Below are 6,000 nucleotides of genomic sequence, written 5' to 3' on the forward strand. Positions count from 1 at the left end.
TAATCTTATTTGATGATAACTCAAAGTTATTAAATATAACTCTAAGTATATACTTTCTATAATGATTCAGGTACCAGACTTAATTGGCAGCAGGAGTTCCTCCGTGACTGGGTGATGCTGACAGTCATTTCCGACCAGTCCTCAGAAGGCGTCAAAGGTCTTCCACATGTTCTGTTAACTCTCTCCAGTGACACTTTAAATCGTGGCTGAGGCTTGGATTCTATTAGATTGAGCAGGGACTGGATAAGAAATCCTGCACCAGGCACATAGCTAATGTAATTACTTTTACTCAGAATTCTGCTGTCTGTCCAGTCTAGTCATCAACTCTCTTTTTCCAGATTTGGCATCAGCAGCGGAAAGAATAAGTTAGGATGGTACTCTTTTCTGAGTGATTCACACTGCCTTTACCAAAGAGATCAATTGGTTTTTCCGTTTCCTTCGATAGCCTTCTGAATATTTTGAAAATACCTTCCTCAATATAACACCAGAATTATGTGAATAAACGAATAGACTCTACAATCACTGAATACTTACCATGTACCATAGATTTTAATATAATACACCATAGCAGAGATTCAAAAGGATTAGCTCCAGGAATTGGCACCGAATTTAGGATTTTTTCCATGCTACAGTAATTAACAAGTGACTGTTGAAGTTTGGCCACCCATATATCCCAGTTTCTATGTTGCTTTCATTATCATAGCACAATATAGCACTGGATTCATATGAAAACATTTATTATAACTATTTTAAACAACAACCTTCCAAGTTGTCTATTCTTGCAACCACAGAAGAAAAATAAAATATCATTGAACACCAACAAACTGCATTTAAGTATAAAGGCTTAAATATTTTTTAAGCATTAGGAAATCCAAGAGTTCTGATTTCTCCTTCTATGCTCCTCCCTGACCCCAATTCACTTTTTAAATTGAAGTATAATTTATATACTATAAAATTCACCCATTGTAAGGGCATAGTTTAAGTCTTTACATTTTAACAAAAACCAAAATAAGTTAGAAAGTAAAACCACTTATTAAGATTTTTCAAAAATTTCACAAAACATGAATATGGAATAAATTGGGAAAGCTGTCATATTCTTCCAAAGACTTTAAACTTGATTTATTGGTGTACTGCTTACTACTTTTAAGGATCAGTTAATTCCTATACTCTAGAAAGGAATTTGGAATAGAGAAAAAGATTAAACATTACTTTATTTTTATAAGATAAGCACAACCCCAATATCAAATAGATACAGATATGATTGTATAGATGAATCTCATACACACACATGTATACAAAAAATTACAAACAAAAGATCAAATAGAATTTAGTAGCTTGTACAGTAATAACCTACCACATATAATGGGATTTATTCTAGGAATACATTGAGAGTTAAATCTAATATGAGTAAGCTTTCTGAAATAACATAACATGAATAATTAGGAATGAAATATGTTTATCTCAAAGTAGGTCAAATAAGTATTTGAGAGAACCCCCTCATTTTTACCATTTAAATAAAGTAAGCAAAATCTTTGTAAAGTGAAAATGAAAGGCACATTTTTTTAAATGTGACAAAGCATATCAATGTGAAATCAATGAAGTAGAGCCTATTTAAGTGAAACTCAAAAACATTCCCTTTAAAATAAAAAAAAAAATAGATGATCCTTTTTTTTTAATTTTATTTTTAAATTTTACAAATTGTATTAGTTTTGCCAAATATCAAAATGAATCCGCCACAGGTATACATGTGTTCCCCATCCTGAACCCTCCTCCCTCCTCCCTCCCCATACCATCCCTCTGGGTCGTCCCAGTGCACTAGCCCCAAGCATCCAGTATCGTGCGTCGAACCTGGACTGGCAACTTGTTTCATATATGATATTATACATGTTTCAATGTCATTCTCCCAAATCTTCCCACCCTCTCCCTCTGCAACAGAGTCCATAAGACTGCTCTATACATCAGTGTCTCTTTTGCTGTCTCGTACACAGGGTTATTGTTAGCATCTTTCTAAATTCCATATATATGCATTAGTATACTGTATTGGTGTTTTTCTTTCTGGCTTACTTCACTCTGTATAATAGGCTCCAGTTTCATCCACCTCATTAGAACTGATTCAAATGTATTCTTTTTAATGGATGAGTAATACTTCATTGTGTATATGTACCACTGCTTTCTTATCCATTCATCTGCTGATGGACATCTAGGTTGCTTCCATGTCCTGGCTATTATAAACAGTGCTTCGATGAACATTGGGATACACGTGTCTCTTTCCCTTCTGGTTTCCTCAGTGTGGGTGGGATTGCTGGATCATAAGGCAGTTCTATTTCCAGTTTTTTAAGGAATCTCCACACTGTTCTCCATAGTGGCTGTACTAGTTTGCATTCCCACCAACAGTGTAAGAGGGTTCCCTTTTCTCCACACCCTCTCCAGCATTTATTGCTTGTAGACTTTTGGATCGCAGCCATTCTGACTGGTGTGAAATGGTACCTCATAGTGGTTTTGATTTGCATTTCTCTGATAATGAGTGATGTTGAGCATCTTTTCATGTGTTTGTTAGCCATCTGTATGTCTTCTTTGGAGAAATGTCTATTTAGTTCTTTGGCCCATTTTTTGATTGGGTCATTTATTTTTCTGGAGTTGAGCTGTAGGAGTTGCTTGTATATTTTTGAGATTAGTTGTTTTTCAGTTGCTTCATTTGCTATTATTTTCTCCCATTCTGAAGACTGACTTTTCACCTTGCTAATAGTTTCCTTTGATGTGCAGAAGCTTTTAAGTTTAATTAGGTCCCATTTGTTTATTTTTGCTTTTATTTCCAATATTCTGGGAGGTGGGTCATAGAGGATCCTGCTGTGATGTATGTCGGAGAGTGTTTTGCCTATGTTCTCCTCTAGGAGTTTTATAGTTTCTGGTCTTAAGTTTAGATCTTTAATCCATTTTGAGTTTATTTATGTGTATGGTGTTAGAAAGTGTTCTAGTTTCATTCTTTTACAAGTGGTTGACCAGATTTCCCAGCACCACTTGTTAAAGAGATTGTCTTTAATCCATTGTATATTCTTGCCTCCTTTGTCAAAGATAAGGTGTCCATATGTGCGTGGATTTATCTCTGGGCTTTCTATTTTGTTCCATTGATCTATATTTCTGTCTTTGTGCCAGTACCATACTGTCTTGATAACTGTGGCTTTGTAGTAGAGCCTGAAGTCAGGTAGGTTGATTCCTCCAGTTCCATTCTTCTTTCTCAAGATAGCTTTGGCTATTCAAGGTTTTTTGTATTTCCATACAAATTGTGAAATTATTTGTTCTAGCTCTGTGAAGAATACTGTTGGTAGCTTGATAGGGATTGCATTGAATCTATAAATTGCTTTGGGTAGTATACTCATTTTCACTATATTGATTCTTCCAATCCATGAAAATGGTATATTTCTCCATCTATTAGTATCCTCTTTGATTTCTTTCACCAGTGTTTTATAGTTTTTTATGTATAGGTCTTTAGTTTCTCTAGGTAGATATATTCCTAAGTATTTTATTCTTTCTGTTGCAATGGTGAATGGAATTGTTTCCTTAATTTCTCTTTCTATTTTCTCATTATTAGTGTATAGGAATGCAAGGGATTTCTGTGTGTTGATTTTATATCCTGCAACTTTACTATAATCACTGATTAGTTCTAGTAATTTTCTTTATCAAAATTATTATTTAATAATATTCTAGAATTTCAGGTCAATGTTATACTATATGAAACTGGACTAATAATTAGAAAGGAAGTCTCAACATTATTATTTTTGGATGACATTATCACACACTTATTGTACATTTTTATACATATGCAACTCAAAAGACTTGACATAAAAATTCCAGGAATTAATTTTAGAGTTCAATGAAATGGCAGAATGCATGATAATCACACCAAAAATCAACCTTTATGTCAGATACGAATTTTAATATAATAAAAAGGAAGTGTCACTTACAATTGCAACCAATATTTGAAATATCCACCAAAGAACTTAGTATTGTTCATAGTATTGATAAAATAATTGTATTTTTTTAGTATTGATACAATAATTGTATTTTTTAGTATTGATAAAATAATCCCAAAGAAGTAGTTTAAGAAAAATGCAGATTGTCCTAGTATTGAGCTCTGGGGAGGGGTGGAGTGGTAAGGTGTGGGTAACTTCCACAACAAGAATTTGTAAGAAATACAAAAGCAAATTTTTTCTAGATGTCATTTTAAGTATTCATCAAGGTTTTCCTAAGTTATACTCATGCCTAGTGGCTGTATGGTGAAAGCAGTGGAAGGGCCAGTAATATATCTGAAATATATGGTTATCTGATGGTATAGATGATTTAAAGACAGATTAAGAGAGAAGGAACACAGAACTGGCCTGGGAGGATTAGCTGTTGGTGTTGAGTGATATGAACAAAGAAGTTCATTAAACTATTCTGTCTGTTCTTTTCTACTCTTGTGAGTGTTTGAAATTTTCTGTAATAAAAGATTAAGCAAACAAAACTAAAAGAGTAGTTCTTAACATAAGCTCAACTAACCCACTGAGGGACTTCATTGCCTGAGTAACCCTCCTGGAATCATATACAAAATATTGTGTGGATAGACTTACGTGGACTCTTCCTAGGGAGAAGGTCGCAAACTCTGATCAGATTCTTAGGAGTCTATTTTGCTAACATCGGAGCAATTGGAGTAAATAGCTTTCCTAACCTTTAGCTGATCTTCCCTGGTACCTCAGCTGGTAAAGACTCCACCTACAAGGCAGGAGACCCCAGTTGAATTTCCTGGGTTGGAAAGATCCCCTGGAGAAGAGATAGGTTACCCACCCCAGTATTCTTGGGCTTCCCTGGTGGCTCAGACATAAAGAATCTGCCTGCAGTGCAGGAGACCTGGTTTTGATCCCTGGTTTGGGAAAATCCCATGGAGGAGGGCTTGGCAACCCACTCCAGTATTCTTGCTGGAGAATCCCCATGGACAGAGGAGCCTGGCAGGCTGCAGTCCATGGGGTCGCAGTTGGACACGACTAAGCACAACACAGCACAACCTTTAGCCAACCCTCTGTGAAGATTATTTTTTGCAATTAATGTTTATAATTGAAATTGGAAAATAGAGTTCTTGAGGCTATGATCTCTTGCACAGACCCTGAAGTACAAATGAGATTTGCCAAATCATGATGATTCTTGAAATCATTGTGATGTAAGAATTTATGACTCTAAGGAACCTAAGCCTTTATAGGAAAGCAGAGTTGGGAAAATTGAGGTGGCAGGTGAAACCATGAAAGCTGTTACGATATGCTGTAAAGTTATTAAAGCAACATAATAGTAGTGACATGTTAAATACAGCAAGTTAAAGTAACATTTTATGTCTTAAAAGAGTAATTATGGGCATTGTAAAATTAATTTCCGTTTACCCTTTCTAATAGGAGAAACTTATTCATTATCCCCCTTGAGCTGCTTTCAAATTCACTGGCTTTGCTGCTGATAATATGCATTCTAAAAAGCTCTTAGAATCCTGCCTCCCACTGCCTGGTTTGTCTCAATCTTGGTCCAAATGTTCAAGACCTTTAAATTTTGTTACTTGAAGTTGTTGATCCCCAGCCCCCAAGTCAACAGTGTTCTAAATACAAATAGAGTGAAATAGTACCTAAGAATGCTTTAATGCCCTCTCTTATTTCTAAGACTTGGGTCTGTGACAACTTTTTTTCTCAGCTTCGAATAAATCATAGGGCTTCCCTGGTGGCTCGGATGGTAAAGAATCTGCCTGCAATTCAGGATATGGTTTCATTAGAAAACTTCTATTCTGTCATTCACTTTGTCGCTGTTTTTTTTATAAGTAAACCCACTACAGTATTCTTGCCTGGAGAATCCTACGGAAGAGGAGCCTGGCAGGCTACAGTCTACAGGGTCGCAAAGAGTCGGACACGGCTGAGCAACTATGCTGGTACTACTACTATTTTTAAAAAATGAACAAAAGCCCAAAGCACAGCTGTGATGATGATAACGATT

Source organism: Bos javanicus, chromosome 9, assembly GCF_032452875.1.
Source record: "Bos javanicus breed banteng chromosome 9, ARS-OSU_banteng_1.0, whole genome shotgun sequence".
In the NCBI taxonomy this organism is placed as follows: domain Eukaryota; kingdom Metazoa; phylum Chordata; class Mammalia; order Artiodactyla; family Bovidae; genus Bos; species Bos javanicus.